We start from the raw sequence: 22532 nt of genomic DNA, 5'->3' as shown, positions 1-22532 counted from the left end.
TGTGCTCTCTACACACTGACCAAAAAGCCATCAAGGCCAGTCAAGCCTATTCCATTTTGTCAACAATGCCTAGCTGCTTCACAGCCAGTAGCTACCCAAGGTTAGCAGAGCTGAGATAAAGAAACAGTTCTAATAGATTTGAGGGGCCCTTAGGATACAATGAGTTGAGTCCTGCCTGGGCGTCCAGCCCATGCAAACAGCAGCCTCTCATCAGTGACCCCTCTGTGTGGTTCCTGGGGCTACCTGTGCAGCTTGGAGTATAAATCCTTCATTAAAACTATCCTGTTTAACCCCTCATGAACCTGGCATGTGTCTCTTCTCCAGTATCCGACCCTCCTTTTCCCACCTTCCAATCACACCATCTATCCTGTTACTGAACTGATAAAGCAGCTGGAAGAACGGGAAATTATTATCAAGTCTCATTCCCCTTACAATGCTCCTGTATGGCATGCAAAGAGATCTAATGGCAAGTAGTGACAAACAGTAGATTACAGAGCCCTGAATGCTGCCACCGAACTGCTTACTATAGCTGTTCCTAGAATAACAGGTATAGACAATTCTCTTAACAAACGTGCCTTTCCGTGGATGGCAACTGTAGATGTGTAGGATATGTTTTTTATGATCCCAATACCAGAGGCAAATAGGGAGAAATTTACTTTCATTGTGCAGGGATTCCAACCACTGTACAAAGATGGGTGCATCCATCATCATATGATTTAAGTAAGGAAAATAAAGTTATGAAGTTGTAGAGTGCATAAGAATGCCCATCGAATACATGGAGCCTCTGTGCTCTTCTATCAAAGATGGCCCTGAATTCAACCCATCAGCCAGATGGTGTCTGGTTTATTGATGGAAGTTAAGGAATATTGAACTGGGGCTGTCTAGAAGTAGCCACTTAGCACAACTTGTATAAAACTTACTTAGCATGAGTAACTAAATTTGTTGAAGCCTTAGGCCGCACTCAGATAACATGATGAGCTTTCACCTAGTTGAGTAAAAGAGGGCCCAGAACCAGTTCAAGCTGGAAAGATAAGGATGTTACAAGCAGTCTGTATTTCTGTGTCTCACACTCTGAAAGGGAGGATGTCAAGACTTTGAAATAAGGCTTGTGCAGGGTGTCAGGACCTTGAGAAACAAAGCCTCTTCTCACTGCTGGGACAGTGTTAATTATTGTGATCTGGAATTACCTCCTCCGGACCTCAAGAGGCAATGACGGCACCCAACAAGGAACAAAAGCACATCCATGAGCAGAAGCTGCAACAGAAAAGATAAGGAAAGAAACAGCCTGCCTAAAGACAACAATGGGACCCAATAAGGAACAGGAAGACCCCAGACCTGGATATTACTATTGGTCTGGATGACCGTGGGAGGGTAGAGGGATGGACAACTTAGACTGAAAAGTTATAATTGCCCATGGATTTCTTTGTTTGGGGTCACTCTCCAGAGGCACCCAGCTCAAGCTGTCATTTGCCGCTGTACCACTAATAGTAAATGAGTTTGTGATACTCCGTGTCTGAGACTCTGCTTTGGGAAACCTAGGGTCAGAGACTTTCTTTAACAGAAGTATTCACAAAACACAGAGTGAGTGGCAAGGAAAGGCGGCTGCTATGTCTGTAAGTAATGAACACAGAGTAATCAAGTGAACGGAAGGCTCTGCTCAGTTAGCAGAGCTCTATGCCATTGTGCTACCTCTCACGAATGGTGCGCAGACCGTGTACACAGATTCTTATTCTGTTTGGGCTGGTGCTACATAATGGCTAGGAAATTGGGCAAAAAACTGACAGAGAGGGAATCAAGATATTCGGGGAAGGAAATTTTGGGAGTAAATGTATGATATTGTTAACTCCCATCCTGTTAGTATAGAGCACATAGCAGCACACCAGAAAAACACCACTTCTGTGGTAAATGGAATAATATGGCTGACCACTTAGCCAGTATAAATGTGGCAGGATTCTCTCCTGCCTTGAGCAATCAATGGCTAGGTAAATGACTGCATGAATGGTTTGATCACACTGCAGCATATGACCTCTGTCAGCATGTAGGAAGAAGGGGTTGGCCGATTGCTAAGCAACAAGCAGCTCATATAGTAAAAAAACTGTGGATTTTGTAATGAAATGAGAGAGTATCTTGTCGAAAGTCCACAACAAGCAAACTTTAGGGAAGGAAAAGTTCTTTGGGGTACTTGGCAAGTGGACTGTATTGGACCCATGACACATACCTCCAAGGGGTGGAAATTTATTATGATTGAAGTTGAAGTAGTGGGTGGTTTAGGTTTACCCTACAGGCACCACACCTGGATTGCTGATGGTAACAGGATTAAATCAATGGTTTTCTACACACCAGATGCCACAAGAGGTACAGTCAGATTAAGCAGCATATTTTAAAAATAAAATAATAAAAGAATGGTGTCTTAAGCGTAGAGTTAAGTGGACTTTCCACTTACCTATCAACCTCAGAGTAATTGTAAAATTTAAAGATGGAACAGGTTGTTTACACAACAGCTCAAATGGTGCGATAGTGGTACTGACTGAGGAAGAAACTTATGGTAGGCTGTGCAAGCCTTAAACTCCTGGCAGACTCCTACTGGTAAGAGTATATAAAAGTTTTGTATACAAAGCTATATAAAAGTTTTGAACACTCCCCTGTGCTGAACCAACACTAGCAGGGTGCTTCGTACAGCTTAGTATGGCATCCCAGAGACTGGGTGAGAATTCAGCTCCCATCACTTGGAAAATGCTGGTTTACTTTGCAATGCTTTCAAAGCAAAGGAGTATGGGGAACTGTAGATACTATGGGAGTGAAATTAATCATTATTGAAGCTTGGATACAATCCAAGGCCTAAGGCTTCTTTCTCCCTCCCTAGGAACTGCTGACCTCTTGGATGACTGAGTGAAAAGCATTACTTGACCAGAGTATCACAAAAAGTCTCCATCTCTCCACCTCACAAGTACACTAAGCACCCCCTGGAATTTTATTAACACACTCTGTATGTGGTGTTATCACATTTAGAGAATATCTAAAATACCTAAATATTTTATATTTTGCTACTGAAAAGAGAGGTTTGTCACAAACCTCAGATTTTCATTCACAGTCAGTGATTTGTACCTTGATATGTGAGTTAGAGCAAGAACAACAGAGACAGGGTCTATTTCTCACCAATGGGGTAAGACCTAGAAGGAGGAAACCCTTTTCTACTACTGGAAGATTGGCATGCAAAGACAGTTAACTGTCTTCTCTTCTTTCTTGTGATGGAGTGTGATTATTTTTTCAATAGATTTACCAGATTTGCTGAAAGCATGTCCGTTTGTGTGTGTGTGTGTGTGTGTGTGTGTGTGTGTGTGTGTGTGTTTGTGTAGAATCCTAGATGCATTAAGGAGGAGACAAGTTGTAATCTACTCAACTCAGCCAAAATGGCAGTGCTTTTTGACTTGCTTACAGGGAAGTTTAAGATTTTGGTTTTATCCAGCCCACTGTAGAAGGCTACCATGTAATCAACTGCATCAAAACCAGTTGCCCTCTGTTACCTTTATAATCCAGGTAATAAATAGGCACTTATAGAGGGGAATTAATCTCATCATAAGGCAGGCATCTACTTTAAACACAGCCTCCTCCTAACCTCTACTGAGCCTCCTCCCAATTCTACCAAACAAGACCAGCCCTCAGCCTTTGTACCCTAGAAGACAGCTGAACATATTGGTAGGCCTGATGGACCGTCTTCAGTTTCTCTCCCCTCACCTTGTGCCAGGGTAAAAGAAAACTGAATACAGAATTCCAGGTATGAATTCCATCAATCTGCTGGCCACACTTCTAAGGCGGCCCAGAATATAGTTTGCCTCATTTGCAGTAAGAGTGATGACTACTTCTTATTCAGGCTGGCCTCCATCATAACTTTCAGGTCTTTTTTTATCAGGGCTGCTATAGTGGATTCCCAACCTGACCAATGCATGAAGTTATTTTGCCTTAAGTACAGAGTTTTGCATTTTCCGTGTTGAACTTCATTTGGCCAAGTCCTCCATATACACTATACACTTTACAGGATCCTGTCTGGCCTCCAGCTGCTGCTCCAAAGGGGCACTGATGTTCTGTAGGTATTGCATAGTATTTTCCACTCTATTAGAAATGATTTGGATACCCTAGGATATCCAGAATGTCACTGAACATCTACATATATGACCCAGGGTTTTTACTCTACCTTGGATGATAAAACAGGGATTAATCTCACCTAACTTGAGTGGTCTACAGTGCAGATTCAGACATAATCTACATTTTGCATGGCTACATGTGAGCTAAGTGTTTTGGTTGCCAAGTGTTTGGTAGCTAAGTATTTTGTTTGTATAATTTAGTACAATGAGTAGAGTCCAAATAGCTATCCAGCTGACCAAATACATGAACTGCTTTCTGAAACTGCTTTCCGGACTCCTTTGTCTCTACTGTTTAGGACTCTCTCAAGTGTGGACACATATACTGCAGGCATTTGAGATTAATCTTTCCCCAGGTGCAGTTCCCACAATTTAGTAGTCCACTGTCATCCTAAACACTAAAGGCTATCAGACACATTCATACAGAGCTGTCAGATATGACACTAGGCCTATAGAAGACCCACACTCTTTTGGAGTATCAAGTGGAAGCCAGTGATAAGATTTGAGAATATCTCAAATAGCACTAGACACCTGTGTTTATCGAACTGATTCCAATCCCAGATATTTACATTTTAGCATAAATTGGGACAAATGCATCCTATAGCTAACATAGACCTACAGTTAAATATATATGAGTTAACCACCATTTTCAATCTCAAAGTTTGATTAATAATTGTACTACAAGTCTGAGAGGATTTAATTCAGGCACTCAGATATTGAACAGAGTTTTCATAGGTCAATGTCATGAATGAAAATAGATCAGGAAGCTCTAGAAATTAATTCAGTCCATCCCATAGATGTATTTCATATTATTCACAGAATCATTGCAATATAATATCTGTATTGCACTGCAATATTAAGAAAATAGATATCGTGTCTATTGAAGATTGTAAGAGTAACTCCAGTGTAGGAGATACTACTTACTTAAATCATGACTGCCAGTTAAGGCTCTGGATTTAGATTTAGGACACTAAATCTTTTTCTACCTTCATCTTTGGTAAATGACTGCCATACCCCCTACTCTTTTTTTTTTTTTCCCTGTAAACCAGAACCAAACATTCTAATCTTCCCTATATAATCCTTTGAAATCTGTGAATAAAAATCATAAGGCATGAGCTGGTGTTATTTTGTTGTTCAGTGTCTCAGATAAAACCTTAGCCATCTTCAGAGTTATTACTTCTACTGTCTATGGAAACACAAAGAAAACAATGGCATTCCTCCTCTTTCTGTGATTGCTTCCATTGGGAGACTACCTGTAATTTGCAGGCCAAATCTCATGGGACACTGAAGGTAAAAAAAGTGGTCAATTTCTATGTATTGGCATAAGTCATGCAACTGGCACAACAGTCGATGCTTCATCTGTTCTCTATGGGTCATACTCTCTAGGATCAGCTAAGGCAGTGGATTCTACCCTGAACTCCCACTACAGAAGGTTGAGAACTGTTTTGTTTTTAATAACATAGATTGAGGCATTCTTACTTTTGAAGAGGTGATCTGAGTTAGCTACAAACAAACCAGATGCAGAACTATAATTAACTTGCAATTATGCTACATCTGGGATGCTCTGTTGTACCTTTGAATGTCAATAAGCTGTATGTAGGTATACATCTGTTCAGAGCTAGGCTTGGAAACCACTGATAGGGTCTGGCAGATGTGTTTGGAGTCTTTTTTAAATCAGTTGTATACATACTTCCAGTACTTGGCATTTACCTCACAGTTCATGGGATAGACCTAGCATAATTTTAGCAAAATACAGATGTAGAAACTAAGAGACTGATAATATAAATGTCTACATGTAAGCTTGTGACCTAGTATTTCTTTATAGTCTATGGAGAGGATGGACAATATGATAGCATGATTCATCTGGGTTATTTTAGACATGCGTCCCAGATGAGATGAATATAGGGGATGAATAATAGATGAATGAGATGAATAGGAGATGAATAATAGCCATGAACTATAAGCTAAAAGTATGATTAGATTTTTATACTCAAAATTTCTGAACTGAGCAGATGAATTTCATCTAATTAATTTCTAAAAGCCTAGCAACAAAATCTCTGAGTTTTTATAGGGCTTTAAGTGGTGGTGTAACATATAGTTATGAATTTAAACCAATTAGAATTTAAACGTTAGGTTAGGATTTATCATATTAATTTGTTGCAGGTGGATAAGGTGCATCCTTCCCCTACAGAATGGGTGACAGGAATGAAACCAGTGTTTTGTATCTCATTCTCCTGGGATTTCCCACCTCTGCCGAACTGCAACTGCTCCTCTTCTCTGCTTTCTTTCTTGCTTATTCATTAACTGTATTGGAAAATATCATTATCATTTTCATCATCCGAACTAACCGTAGTCTGCAGAAACCCATGTATTTCTTCCTGGGAAAGTTGTCTTTCTTAGAGATCTGGTATGTTTCTGTCATTGAGCCAAAGATGCTAGTAGATTTCCTCTCTCCAGACAAACGCATATCATTCCAGGGTTGCATGACACAGCTATATTTCTTTGTGACTTTTGTTTGTACTGAGTACATTCTCTTAGCTGTTATGGCCTATGACCGCTTCTTGGCCATATGCAGTCCTCTCCGGTATCCACTCATCATGAACCATCAATTCCGTGTTCACCTGACAGCTGCCTGTTGGATGTGCGGTTTGATCACCTCTTTCATCAAGCTGAGGTCAGCTCTGGTTCTGCAATGTAGACAAAATCAATCACTATTTCTGTGATATTTCACCTCTACTGAATATCTCCTGCAGTGATTCCTCTTTGGCTGAGCTAGCGGACTTCATCTTGGCTCTGATGGTCATCATGGTGCCACTGTGTACTGTAGTCACCTCATATATTTGCATCATGTTCACTGTGTTGAAGATCCCTTCTTCTCAGGGGAGGCAAAAGGCATTTTCTACCTGCAGCTCCCACTTGACTGCAGTGGTGTTGTTCTACTCTACCACCCTGTTCACTTATGCCCATCCGAAGGTTATGTATACCTACAATGCTAACAAGTTGGTATCAGTCTTGTACACAGTAGTAGTACCACTTCTGAATCCACTCATATATTGCCTCAGAAATAAAGAAGTGAGATTTGCCCTGAGGAAGACCTTTGCTTGCACAAGAAACATCTAAGTATTCAATTAAAGACTTGAAGAGACTTCACTCACGAAGGCCAGTTAACAGTGCTGATGAACTAAAATCAGGAGCTCTAGACCTTGATTCACTCTCAAGTGAAACTGTACTACTCACACACCCAATTATATTCATTGAATTGGAGCTTGATAAATCTAAGTTTGACCTATGTCTACTTTTTTTTTTCCTCTGCAGTTTTATGCTCTTACCTTTCTTAGAAATCTTTAGCCAAATGACTGCTCCAGTTTTAAAGGGAAGGTTTGGCAAAAATAGAAACTGAACTTCAGATTTCCTTTGCCTTTGTTCGATTACTAGGACCAGAAAATGGTGGGCAGGATAGTATGAGGCATGTAAAATGCAGATGTCTGCATCTGATCTATTTTCTCTGAGATTCCCTTATTCTCTCTGGAAAGAAAAAGGCATCAATACAGATGATTAAACTTAAAAACGTAACTCTTTTAGATGTACATTTAATGATGAAATGGAAAATCCTCCAAAGAAGAGAAATTTTCTCACATATCAATAGAGGAAGTATAATGTAAATAGTTAATACTGTGGTATGACTACAATGTCATTAAACTCAGACCCTTGGTCAAATGAGGGCCCTGGAACCCTGAACGACCTTAATGGACCCAACAAAGTTTGCAGTCAGACTTCTTTCTGGGACATGCAAAATGATTTTCAAGAGGAAATTCAGGCACAACAGACAAGATATATCACTTCACAGTTTTATTCAGGTAGCATTTGCCTTGGATTCAGAAATATTAAAGTTTTTTCATGGCTCAAAACTAAAACCAAGGCCAAGTTAGAGAATCACAAAATCACAGAATTGTTGAGATGGGAAGGGACCTCTGGAGATCAACTAGTCCAATCCCCCTGATCAAGCAGGGTCACCTAGAGCACGTTGTCCAGGACTGCGTCCAAACGGCTTTTTGCATATCTCCCTTCAGATACTTATACGCACTGATAAGATCCCCTCTCCGTCTTCTCTTCTCCAGGCTGAACAGGCCCAGCATTTTTGTAGCCTTCTGCTGGACTCTCTCTAGCAGTGTCATGTCTCTCTTGTACTGGGGAGCCCAGAACTGGACCCAGTACTCCAGGGGTAGCCTCACCAGGGCTGAGTAGAGGGGAAGAATCACCTCCCTTTGATATGTTGGCAACACTCTTCCTACTGCAGGCCAGGATACCATTGGCCACCGTGGCCACAAGGGCACATTCCTGGATCATGGTCAACCTGTGGTCCCCCAGGACCTCCAGGTCCTTCTCCACAGAGCTGCTCTCCAGCTGGCCAAACACCAGCCTAGAATGGTGCATGGGGTTATTCCTCCCTAGGTGCAGGACTCTGCACTCCCTTTGTTAAGCTTCATGAGGTTCCTCTCTGCCCATCTCTCCAGCCTGTTGAGGTCCCTCAGAATGGCAGCACAGACCTCTGGGGTATCAGCCACTTCCTCCAGTTTTGTATCAACTGCAAACTTGCTGAGGGTGCACTCTGTCCCTGCCTCCAGGTCATTGATGAAGAACAGTACTGAACCCAGACTTGACCCCTGGGGGACACCACTAGCTACAGGCCTCCAACTAGACTGTGCCACTGATCAGAACTCTCTGAGCTCTGACGTTCAGCCAGTTCACAGTTCACCTCACTGTATGCTCATCTAGCCTGTAATTCATCAGTTCCTCTAGGAGGATGTTATGGGAGACAGTGTCAAAAGCCTTCCTGAAGTCAAGGCAGACAACATCCACTACTCTCCCTTCATCTACCCAGCCAGTCATTCCATCGGAGAAGGCTATCAGCTTAGTTAAGCATGATTTCCCCTTTGTGAATCCATGCTGACTGCTCCCAGTCACCTTTTTATCCTTCACATGCTTAGAGATGGTCTCCAGCATGAGCTGTTCCATCACCTTCCCAGGCATCGAGATGAGGCTGACTGGCCTGTAGTTCCCTGGGTCCTCCTTCTTGCCCTTTCTGAAGACTTGAGTGGCATTAGCTTTCTTCCAGTCCTCAGGCACTTCTCCTGTTCTCCATGTCCTTTCAAATATGATTGAGAGTGGCCTAGCAGTGACATCCACCAGCTCTCTCTTCACTCATGGGGTGGGTATATCCCTGCAGGGCCCATGGAATTGTGGATGTCAGCTTCCTAAATGATCTCTAACCTGATCCTCCTCGACCAAGGGAAAGTCTTCTTTCCTCCAGACTTTCCTCTCTTGTCTCCAGGGCCTGCGATTCCTGAGGGCTGGTCTTAGCAGTAAGGACTGAAGCAAAGAAGGCATTCAGGAACTCTGCCTTCTCTGTATCCTGTGTCACCAGGGCCCCTGCCCCATTCAGTAGCGGGCCCCCATTTTTTCTAGCCTTCGTTTTGTTACTGAGGCGTCTAAAAAAGCCCTTCTTGGTGTCCTTGGCATCCCTTGCCAGATTCAACTCCAAATGGGCCTTGGCCTTTCTAGCGCCCTCCCTGCGTGCTCTGACAATGTTCCTATAATGCTCCCAGGTTACCTGTCCCTGCTTCTGCCTTCTGTACACGTCCTTCTTCGGTTTGATTGTTGCCAGGAGCTCCTTGTTCATCTATGCAGGTCTCCTGCCCCCTTTTCTTGACTTCTTGCTCATTGGGATGCACTGTTCTTGAGCTTGGAGGAAGTGATCCTTGAATGTTAACCATCTCTATTGGACTCCTCTTCCTTCTAGGGCCCTAACCCATGGGATTCTTCCAAGCAGGTGCCTGCAGAGGCCAAAGTCTCCTCTCCTGAAGTCCAGGGTTGTGATCCTACTTACTGCCCTGCTGTCTCCTCACAGAATCCTGAACTCTACCATCTATCCCATGATCACTGCAGCCAAGGCTGCCCCCAACCTTCACATCTCCAACCAGCCCTTCCTTTTTTGTTAGTACAAGGTCCAGCAGAGCACCTCTCCTCATTGGTTCCTCTATCATCTGTGTCAGGAGATTATCATCAATGCTCTCCTGAAACCTTCTGGATTACTTAACTAAACATTTTTACTCCATTTATAATCTTTCCATTGATTTTGAAAGAGGCTCGAGAAACAGCTTATGCATTTGAGTTAAATATCTAAGATTATCAGTGAGAAATCTCTCTAGGTAAAAAAAAGAATAAAATAAATAAAAAAAATTGTGCCCAGGACATCTGTTCCATGCTCAGAATATCACAATGATTCAAAATGTTTAATACTCTATAAGAAATGTAAACTCTTCTTTTTAAAAAAAGAAACTATCAGCTAAGTGCATAACACCATTGCCATTTTAAATGTCTGTTTGTGTTTATACTTGAGACTACAGTTCCTGATCTTCCATGCTCCCTACATATAGGCTTTCTTTTCAGATTTTGTGTTTAATGAAGTATGTGGCAATTCATACACTTGAAGGAAGACCTTTTTCTGTGCATACTGATGATGTGAATACAACTGATTCAGACCAGACTTTGAGGACTTGAGACCAAGCTCGAACAGAGCTGTCAAGAATGGTTTTGAATCAATCATAATGGAAGCTATTACCAGAAATATAAGGTGCTAACTCTATTCCAGGTATTAGTAAAAAATGTGCTATGTGTCCCGATCCAGTATCGGGGGGGGGGGGGGGGGGGGGTTGTTACGATCCCAAGGACGAGATTAAGATGCTAAAACCGGTCAAATATCGTACAACTTTTTAACTTTATTTTACACGGAGTGGGGAGAAAAGGTGGGGAAAGGCAAAGGGGAGGAGAGAGAGAAAGAGAGAGCGAGGAAAGGGGGAGAGAGAAAGAGATATCACCACCCGTGGATCCAGTGGCGTCCCGCTGGTCCTCTTCACGCTGGGTGTAAATTTTAGCGATGCGTGTGCAGTAATTACAACTCAAGCAGAGTCTGACCCTAGGTTCCCGCTGAAAAGTTCGGAGCCAAATCAAGGCAAATTAAATAATGACATGCATGCAGTAGTTACAGCTCGAGTTGGGTGCCCCCGAAGAGGGACCCCGAACAAAGAAATCCCTGGGCAATTATAGCTTTTTCAAATGAAGTTTCCCACCCCTCACGCGGTAGTTCAGACCAATAGTAATTTTGGGGTCTGGGGTCTCCTGCTCCCTATTGGGTCTCCTCGTTGTTCCCAGGCAGGCTGCTTTTCTCCCTTATCTTTACTGTTGCGGTTTCTGCTGACAAATGTGTTTTGATTCCTCAGGTTCTGCCCTTCTTTCTCAGGGCCCTGAGAAACAGGTGTTGTTCCAGCAATTAGCACTGCCCCAGCAGTGACAGTAGGTGTTATCTTCCAAGGTCCTTATGAGGAGGATATAATCCAGACCCCCCCCCCCCCCAATTAACACTGTTTCAGCAGTGAGGGGAGGCTTTGTTTCCCAGGGTCCTGGCACCCAAGCAGGCCTTATTTCAAAGCCTTGACATCCTCCCTCCTGGAGTGTGACGCATAGGAATGCAAACTGCTTGTAACTCCCTTATCTTTCCAGTCTGCACCAGCTCTGGGGCCCTTTCTCACTGAACTAGGGAGTGCGGCCTAAGGCTTCAGCGAATTTAGCTACTCATGCTAAGCAAGTTTTATAAAAGTTGTGCTAAGCAGCAATAATTTACAGTCCAGGTCCCAAAGTCTCTGCCCGATTGTGCCCTGGTTCGGCGCAGGCTTGATGTGTCCCAGGTGGTCGCAGGGAGATCGTTTCAGGGGTCGCAGCTCAGTCCTGTTTCTGCCGGGAACAGATGGCTTGTTCAGGGTTATGGTTTGCTTGCACCTTATGTACCAAGAGATGTTTAAGGCAACAGTTCACTCATCTGTCCGCCACAGTGGTGTATGAAGATATTTTCAAAGCTTTAGATTGGTTGTCTAAAATATTGCAGGACTTTTTGCACTGCATATCATTAAGATAAAAAGAACGTTATCTATATATAAACCGAAGTTGGGTTCTTACTTCACAACTGAAATCAAAAGATCATATTTAAAATACTATCTTATATCTTTTTTCTTTCAAATCAGTGTTTGGTGATCTAAAATCAACACCGAAGACAAGAAGAAATTAAAAGCTATCTAGTTCAGTGCCTTAGCAATCTATGCCATAGCTGCTAGTCAAAAATTATTTCTAAAAGTTTCACAGATACAATGAATGTATTACATCTCCTTGTAACAGCCTTTTCAACCTCAGTTCTAGTTTTTCCCTTTCCTCTTCTTTTTGAGCAAAGAGAAGTAACTGAAAATTCTGCTTTCCTCAGACAGGTTTATGTTGACTTGAGGCATTTAAACCTCTTGCTGCTTGAAGTCATTTCTAAACGGGACACAGTATAAGAAACTGGCAAAACAGAGAAATGTCCCTCTTCTGATGGGGGATTCGCTGTTTGTTTTTAATGTGCAAGCTCTGTTTCACAAACCAACCTATTTTCCAGCCATACAGGAACCATGGTATGAGTATGAGTAATGCCCCTATATAATTATAAAGTCATACATGATGTGCCAGGCGTCCCATCAATTTTCTGGCCACATGTTACTATAGTAAAGTTGAATGGTCTAAATCATGGACAGTCTTGGTCATAGTCCCAGTCTCTATTTTCTCTTCTCTTCAACTGATTAGTTAGACATTTGGCTATATTAAGTAAAAATACCTCTATCTCACCTTCAGACTAAACAGGATATAGCACCTTTTCTCTCTAGCAATACAATTCTTGGGAATATATGTAATCTGACCTAAAACTCACTTCTTTGTCTTAGTAAGTAATATCCAATAGCTGAAAGGTAAACAGATAATTTCATTACAAACTCTTAAGAGACAGAATCAAGCAAAATGTCCATAATGCCCTCTGAATGAATTTGCTTTGTTTTGTGTATTGTCTGTGAAACAAGGGGAAAGGGGTTCTAAACTTAATAAGAATATGACAAAAATGTACAGATGCATCTTTCCTACAGTTAGAGAATTCAAAATTTCATTCCAGGTACGTAGGAGTTTGAAAGGTACAAGGAAAAAGATGGTGTAAGTTCATGTATGCCAATACCACTATAGGTTAATTCTTCTTCAGTATGCATGTTTTGTACATTTAGATTCACATTATTGACTGTGTTCAGTTCTGACACCATACCAGTAATATTGAGTGGAACTTCACAGCAGGGCATGGTGTTTAAAGACTGTGATTGCTATTCGTCGTCTTGGAAACCTGGTAGCTTTATTGCTGAATTTTCTATTTTGCTGTTATTTAAACAGCAAGTCCTTTAAGTAAGATATGGTTTTAGATTGACCTTTGCCTCCTATTTTGAATTTTGGAAGTAAATTTTCTCAAGTATTCAATATACTTGCAGTGAACAATATAACAGTGGTAGAATTAAAAAAAAAAAATCACTTTACTGAAGTCGCTCAACAAGCATGTTGTCGTTTCTGTGGTTCTCACCTCCCCAGTTCTCAGCAGCAAGCTGTTATGAAACAATGAATCTCTAAATCTGAAATACCTTTAGGTTCCTTACCCTTGTCTAGGTAAAGCATTTAGCAATGGCTTCACATTCTACTTTGATATTTCTCACATGTAGGAGGGCAACAACTCTGACAAATGTATAGTTTTGATCAGTATGTTTTTGATAAAAACAGCACAGAATTATTCCAAAATTTCTGAGACTGCAGTAACTTCCTAAACTGGAATGCTTTAATATAAGATCTCAAAGTACTGAAGAGGAAGAAAATTGATTTTTCTGAGTGATACAGGAATTCCAGTAGTATACGAGGAACAAAAGACTTGCTTTGCCAGGTCCTGCCTGAATAGGACAGTAGTGCTGCTGGAAAGCCTAGTGTGTCACCTCTATCTTCCTGATCAGCCACTGGGACTATTACGAGCATTTAGGGAAGACAGAGAGGAGAAAAGAACATTGTAAGTCTAGATAGACTATTTAAGGAATGGAAATACTGTGTGTTTTTTTGATTTCCCTACAAAGCTGAAGAGTATTCTTGCGAGAAAGATAAAAGGAAGTAAGTAGAAAACAAAAATAGAACTAGAAACAGAAATAGCCTTTTAGATATAAATTGATTGCTGCTATTGTTAGGTGGAGATAATACTCCTGCCATGAAGAGCACAGTTCTTGCTATTGTGGGAGGGTTTAAACTGAACTATTGACCTTGCATATGTGATTGGTTTTGAGTCTAAATGGGAGCTGATGGGTGACCTCTCAGGTTGGGAAGTGAGAAGGTGAAGAGTATCTGAGAGTGTCGGCTTTGCTCAAGCTTGAACCCTAATTCACCAACTGCCTATAGCATCAAACCTCTCATCCTTTGCACTGCTGCTACCTGTGAAAATACTTGGAAGACATCCCAAAGTTAAGAGCCACAGAAGAGCAGTCCTCCTAAGCAACCATGACCTTTACTGTTGCCATTGTGCAATCAGAACTTGTCAGCCCTTTTTGGGAGTCACTTCCCACAAACTTTTTCTTTTTTCTTTTAAAAAGGAATCTTTCCTTCTATCTTCTCTTGCAGAGGAAAACCAGCTTTCCTCAGAAACTACACCCATATTTTTCCCTATGACTCCAGTACCATTTGAACCCTCTTTTTGATGACTATAGGCTAGCTGACTCAAAGACAACCATTCCCTTATGACTTACAAGACAAGCTGCCAAGCAGCTCCTAACCAGCTTGCAGAGCTGTAGCTGTGTAGCCCTGTAATATGGTATTGCTAGCAACAGGCCATAAGCTTTGTACCGAGTCTGCAAGACCTCATGACTGAGGCTGGTCAGGCTTGCTCGGCCTGAACTTTTCTTGACCTGCCTGCAGCTTTACTTCACTTCGTTTAGCTGTGACAGCAATTTCACTAATTGACCAGGTGTTTGTGGCAATTTGTTTTACTTTTGTTTATCTTTGTATGGTACAATCACAGTTTTAGATAGCAGTAACAAGCAGTTATTCTATGCAGAATGAGATATTTATGACTCTAACATAATGATGTAGTGTAAAGAGATACAGGCTGGTATGACAGCAGGGGCCTTGAGAACTGGAGACACAGGATGTCGCATAATGAAGTAAAGCTGTGGGATGATAAGAGATGAGGCACTGGCTTAGCACTGGAGATCCCATGGCTATGAACAACTTGTTCATGGTCAGATAAAAAAAATGCAGACCTGCAGCTGGGCAAAACTGATTTTTATGGGTAACAAAGAGAAAAAAGTAGCTGTATCTAACATACGTAAAAGGCACCATATACAGTAAACATGGATGAAGCACGGAGCTGCAGACCAGTGAAGAGTGAGAAAAGGTGTGAAAGTGTGCTAGCAAACACAAAAATGAGGCCAAGTGGATTCTAGAGTGAAGAATAAAAAACCGTCAACACGAACATTATGTTCCTCCTGGCATAGGACTCCGGATGCTGACAACTCACCATAACCTCAGAATGAAACCACCAACCTTCGAACCCACAGGAGCAAGGGAAGGGCTTCACATTTGTATATATATAAAAGGTGAGCTGCCTCTTCACCTGTAGACAAGACTTTGAGTGTGACAAAGCACAACAGATTTTTCAGGACTCCACTGAAACAACATTGCAAAATCCATTAATTTTCTATGAACTATTCAAGTACATATTTAAAGAAAAGCCAAGTAACACAAGAAATGTATAAAAAAGAGCAAGTGTGTGAAATATATCAGTTATCAGTCCAAAAATTATAGCAGTATAAGTCCTTCTCATGTAGACTTTCACCACGCCACTGGAAGAGCACATATATTGACTCCAAGTTTGATTCAGTTTCAACTTCCGATTACTGTGGGATGGCTGATGTTGAATGGGGTGCAAACTACCCCACAGAGACAGAAGCCATCTCATTTATTACTGGAGCAACAAGTAAAGAAGTAAAAGAAGTCGGTCTCTCACAAACAGATTTTGGGAAATTGTTCAAGGCTCCACTAAGTAGAATAACACATCTGAGCATGTCCAGTCTAGATACTTTCTACATACTATTTCTGTATCAGGAACAGGCTGGAGTTTTGTTCTTAGTATATAGATCATTTTTTATGTAGTCTCATTTCACAGAGACTCTGCACTGAATGGCTTGAAAGCTTCTGTATTAAGCCACATAACAAATATAGGAATCATGTCCTCCTGTCTGTGGGGAAGTTGGGCATAGGTTTGTGAATTGCAGTAACAACTCCAAGTGATCTATTATTATCTCTCTCCACAAAAGCTGACAGAGTGGATAATGTCTTCTTGCGCCTGACCAGCCCCAACATGTTTTTTCCTCTTTGCATCCATCTCCCAGTCACCAGTTCCACATTAAGATGAACTGCAGCTGACGAACTGAAGCAGTTTATGCTTTGTTGTACTACTATTACTAAAAACAATCAAAGAAAAAAAAATCCATACTGCAGTAGTGTACCCTTTTGAAAATATACCTAAAATACACTGCTTTGGGGAGGGGAAACAATCCTGGAATTTCCCTCACCTCTCCTCATTCCCACCAGTCTCCCCATTCCCAAATTGACTTATTTATTATAAAACATTTGGTCTGGAAGTATGGACTACTGAACCCCTCTGGACACAGGGACTGGACCTTGGCATCTTGGACTGAGTCCAAAGCTGGAACAAGTCCAATATACACATTATATTACCCACAAAATCACATAAGGACTGTAGGCTTTGCAACAGTGTGTTAGGATCCCCATGCCAGTATGGGCACTTAACTATACCCAGTAATCATACAATTAGGGTTCATATTGAAAAAGAGAAGGGTGAAAGAGGTATATACACAGCTTTACTAGTTAACACAACTTTATTGTTTACTACCTTATAAGTAAATCAATTATTTGCTCAATAAGCAGTTTCTTCCACCCTCTTACAGACTCTCAGGTAATTTTTTGAATGTAGCGTTCCCAACACATCACTATTTCAATAAGAAGTTGTACTTCTGCCTTGTACAACTAATAATGAATGAAGAATGTATCATGATTTTATACAAATACCATAGCTAAAACTGCACTGTACAAAACCATTATTTTTTATCCTTAACAAGTAGAACAGATTTTGTTCTACTCCCCTCCCAAAACATGTAATGAACTTTATACTTACTTCCCACAATATGTATCTTCTCTTCCCACAAGATGTATCTTCTCTTTTAAAACCTTTTTACTCCTTTTTTTCTCTATTGTCAGTCACCATTTGTCAGAATCCAAAATTTAGACTTTTCTTGCATCTAGAAAGAATTGAAGAGAGATTATTGGTCAAATCCAGAAAAGGCAAAAAAGAGAGATTCCTAATGCATAAGGCGCTATATGAACCCTCATGATCAGGAGGGCCAGCTTTTAAATAAAATATGGAATAGAAGTTGGAAATATTTTATTCTCATGTATAGATATCACTTTTAACACAAGGCTGATGGCATTCCTCTAAAAGTAGTAGCTATTTTCTTCAAATCCAGAACTGAGAGACAGAAAAATCCAATCCAGGAATGCAAGACAAGACAATCCTGTAGCCACTGTAGCAGGGTTACAGGAGGGAGGGAATTTAAACTACGTATGCCAGCCAAAAATCTTACATTGGTGCTCTACATGAGTATTTGAATCAGGATGGACCTCTAAAAGTCAGAACACACGACTCTATTTCTCTGAAGTCTAAATCACAGTAAAACCAGAGTTTATCTTGGACATAACTGCACAAGAAGTTTAGTGTGATACTGGGTTCATGAATGTGCTTTATGGTATCTTGGGTCCACACAAAATCGCTAGTGGTTGAATCTGATTTTTAGTGTGGACACTAGCAAGGCAGAGGACGTGGACTAGAGAATCCAGTGCATGATCTGCCATATCACCCAGACAGATCAGGCCAGAATTGTATTGCAGATTCACATCTCCTGCAATCATTCTGTACAGCCTGCAGGGCAAAAAAAAAAAAAATCCCTACATCTGCTCAGTCTTAGTCATCACTCCACTCTCTAGCTGTCCATAACGCTTTTCCAAATCATTCCCATTTTATGCCTATGACCACCACATAAATTTGGAGATCTAAGCTTTCATCTCTCTTTACTTTCCTAGCCAATATGTTACACTAATTAGGAGAGAAATAAAGACATCTCCATAAAGACAGAATCCATGGTCCTTTATGCATTTTTTTAAAGAATATAGAACTGAGCATGATTTCAGTACAGCTAAGAGAAGCCAACACATCTTTGATACCATTTCAGAACCAATTAAACCACTGGGCAGCAGTGAAAGCAGGATATGATGCCAAGAGAAAGTTTTAACAAGACATGGGGCTTGACTACTTCAGTAACACCTGGTTATCCATCTCTTCTCTATCTCTCGTTACAGAGATCCTCTGTAGATCATTTAATACCCTACTCTGCTAAGCACTATTATTACTCTGTTTTTATGTCCTTCATCCTTCCATCACTTGTGGACTCTAAGTTAAAATAAATGTAAGAATACAGATATAGTAGCCTAAAGTACAGTATTTTTAATATTTCAGTAAAGTGCTGTGTAAGACACAACTGTGCAGACCACCTGTGTGTGGCTACGCAGCAGTATCCCTTTTGCCTTTTTTCTGCATTTGCACTGCTGAGATTTCATTTTTGGGGGCAGTGTTCTCAGGATATAAATGGCAAAAATCTCAGGTTGTAGTCTGTTCCTACGTACCTAAAATGCATGTATTTCTCAAATCTCCGCATGTATCCTCCCTTTTTACATTAGTTCTTATGGGAAAAAATTGCCTCACTATCCATTGAATCACTAACTGTTGCATTTCTTGGAAACACATCTTCATTAAATAGCAGATCTAAATCAGGAACGTTCAGTTTTGCATGCAAGCAGAACTGATTACAGAGATAATGCTACCCTCATGAGCACAACAGGTTTCCATTTTTACCACTTCTGTGAACCTGACAGCACTGAATATAAGAATGAAGCCTAATGAAGAGCCTGCAGACATCACTGCAGTGGGTAATTCCCAGCGTGGTTGCAGCAGCAGTCATCATGCATGGAAGATTTGCATGAAGCCATAAGAAAGATTCCCCTAAGGAGGATGATTCCACTTAAGTTCTGCTTTAGACCTGCAGGGAAGCATGTATTTGGCGTGGAAAGGACTGGAGAAGGAAAAGGGTATTTATTGGATGATGATAGGTACCAAACCAAAAGCGTAAGGATACATTTTCTCTTACTGCTATAGGAATAAGAAACTTCTTCATAAATCATATCTTTGGGTACTGACTAAGATAGAAGTTGGAGTCTAGAAGTGCGAGTCCATCCCCAACCCAAATGAACATGAGATATACAGGAATCTCTATCACAAATATCACAAGCATAACATAAATATAATTTTGCATAATCAAGATTATCTGCACAATTAGAAAGAAAATCTCTCCTGGATTAGAGTGTAGGACTTGCTGAGCATGAATCAAACAGCATCTGTTTGCTTTGGAAAACGCAGACTCCACGCAGGGTCATGTAAGGCTTTTGACACTGTTTCCTATAACATCCTCACAGGCAAGTTCAAGAAGTGCAGGCTAGATGAGTGGACAGTGAAGTGTATTGAGAAATGTCTGAATGGCAGAGCTCTGAGGGTTGTGATCAGTGGCACGAAGTCTAGTTGGAGGCCTCTAGCTAGTGATGTCCCCCAGAGGTCTAGGCTGCATCCAGTCCTGTTCAACTTATTCATCAGTGACCTGGATGAAGGGGCAGAGTGCACCCTCAGCAAGTTTGCTGATGATACAGAACTGGGAAGAGTGGCTGATACACCAGAGGGCTGTGCTGCCATTCAACAGGCTGGAGAAATGGGTGAAGAGGAACCTCCTGAAGTTCAGTACAGGGAAGTGCAGGGTCCTGCACGTATGGAGGAATAACCCCATGCACGAGGACAGGCTGGGGGCTGACCTGCTGGAAAGCAGCTCTACGGATAAGGACCTGGGAGTCCTGGTCAGCCTGCAAGGTATCCTTGGAGTAAAGCATTGCCAGCAAGTCAAGGGAGGTGATCCTATCCCTCTACTCAGCCCTGGGAGGCCAGGGAATTTATCAGTGTGTATAAGTATCTGAAGGGAGGGTGAAAGGAGGATGGAGCCAGACTCTTAGTGGTGCCCAGCAATAGGACAAGAGGCAACGTGCTTTAGGTGACCCTGATTGAGCAGGGGGGTTGGACTAGATGATTTCCAGAGGTCCTTTCCAACCTCAGTAATTCTGTGTGTGTGTCTGTGTAAACACCACTAGAGCCTGCAGGCTGTGGGCCATATACCTTCCATTCTCCTCAGCCTCTGCAAGGCCTCAGCTGAAATCCTCTGCTATGAAAAGCAAAGGTCTGGGAGCTACAAAACATGACTTGTGACAAAAGGAGGACTTAATAGGGTTGGTTACAAAGAAGAAGAGAAGATAGAGTAGATAATCATCAAGTTCACAGACAGCTAACAAAAACAAGCTAGCAAATACACTGTTCCTCAGAACCACTGAGGATGTAATATAAAAGAAGGAACTACAGTTGTAATGAGACTGATACCTGACAGACAGAGTTAAGACAAACATTAAGAAAAATATTCTAATGTAAGAGAGAATATGGTGGTGTCTTCATCCTTTGCTGTCTTTAAAATATATTGGACAAACTTCTTTACAAAGAACAAACATAGTTGAGGACAATAAAATAGATCTCAAGACCTTTTCATAATCCTGTAATTCTGTAAAAGTCACAAACAATTGATTCTTATTGTTCTCATAATTCTTTACACTCCTGACCTTGTTCTGTCATCTCTTACAGACTTTATATATGTCTTCACTCTTTACCTTTCTTCTAAAGAAACAAAATCTGTATCTAGAAATGCAATGCTTAGCTTGTACTCTGAAAAGTTTCCCATACTGCATCCCTGAAAAACACTTTCAAAATAAGTTATTGGCCAATACTATCTGATACTACTTTCCAGATGAAGGCAGAGAAATAACCGAGGAAAAGGAAGAAGCTACTGTTTTGATTAAAAGTGCACTAAAAAAGGGGGAATTACATTCTTCTGTTTGAAAATTTTCATCAAAGAAAGTAGATGATCACAGTTAAGGAATGGTAAACTAGAATTTTATATGGCCACATTCCCCAAAATCAAAGACAACTCTGGTGAAGTCACAGACCTAAATCAAAGCAGCATTGTGATTCTACCTTGTCACAGAATGCATTCCCTGTAGTTCCTTTACTTTCTTCTGGAAATTTACATCAATTAGTTCACATTCTGTTTACAGCTTTGAAGAACTTATTTGCCTTGATAAATCACAGCTGAGATATCACTGCCCCCGGAATGAACCACATAGCTGTGAAAAAATGCAATTTGGATGGGTAGGTTAGAAATAAAAATAAAAATAAAAATAAAAAACTTATCTCACAGGATTTACTTGAAAAGAAGGCAGCATATACATGAATCACTATTGCTAAGTAGCAATTACTCTTTTCTGTGGTTCTATCAATAGTCCATGTCCTTTCTCCACTTCTCCATGAGCCCACTGCAGCTGCCAACTACAAATAATATTTGGGGTTAGTCTGTTCTGGGGCTTCTCTTTGTCCTCAGATTAAAAAAAAACACAGTTACAAAAGGACAAAACAGAAAATCAGGGAAGGATGTGTTGGGCTATTGCTACTGTATGTCAGCAGGATGTTTCCACACAGCATGTTTTCTCTGAAAAGGCAGGGAAGGAGAGTTTGGCAGGTAGATGGCAATGGAAAATGAAATGGCTAGCTGCCCAGCACCCTTTCTGTGGATGAGGGATGCCTGTGTATTCCTTGCCTACTCAGTGCGCTTTGCAAGCCACAGGCAATGGATGCTTCCTTCAGCATTTGTAAATTTTGTATAAATTTTGTAAATTTTCCTTCTAACATTCACACACTCAGCTTCCACCTTTTTCTCTGGGCTCTGCTACAACTCACATTAACATTCTAGTTAACCTGCTAATCTCTTAGCACAAACACAACAGGCCACATTAAACAAACAACAGATGGAAATGTGAGAGACCTAATAGCTACACTGTGTGAAATACCCTGCAATTAGCAATGACTTACACTGATTTTTTGGTAATGGTCCTTCCAGAGTCATTCAAGTTTCCACCCACGGATGTATTAAATTCTCAAGAATGAATTTAAATCCAGCCCAGTACTTTCCACAGTGAGAAATGTTCGTTTGCTATATAGCATGGTACACTTTAACTTCTCTCTTTTTAGTGGTTCCTACCTGGTTGGTGTAATTTGATTGCTGGAAGTGATTTCATTTGCTGCTGGATTGGGCTACTGGATTATCTGCAAGAAATTATTCATATCAGACTCTCTTCTTTCACAAGAAATCCACCTTTCTTTTTGCTTCTTCCTACTCCAGGGAAGACCAGATTCCACAA

The 22532-nt window shown here is 41.1% G+C and overlaps 1 pseudogene; it reads left to right on the top strand.

Annotated features, from left to right (window-relative positions):
* The first annotated feature begins 6331 nt into the window (after positions 1–6331).
* On the top strand, positions 6332–7259 carry LOC135330580 (olfactory receptor 6Y1-like; annotated as a pseudogene).
* The last annotated feature ends 15273 nt before the right edge of the window (positions 7260–22532 follow it).

Source organism: Dromaius novaehollandiae, chromosome 22, assembly GCF_036370855.1.
Source record: "Dromaius novaehollandiae isolate bDroNov1 chromosome 22, bDroNov1.hap1, whole genome shotgun sequence".
Classification (NCBI taxonomy): domain Eukaryota; kingdom Metazoa; phylum Chordata; class Aves; order Casuariiformes; family Dromaiidae; genus Dromaius; species Dromaius novaehollandiae.
This window is presented reverse-complemented; position numbering and strand designations above follow the sequence as displayed.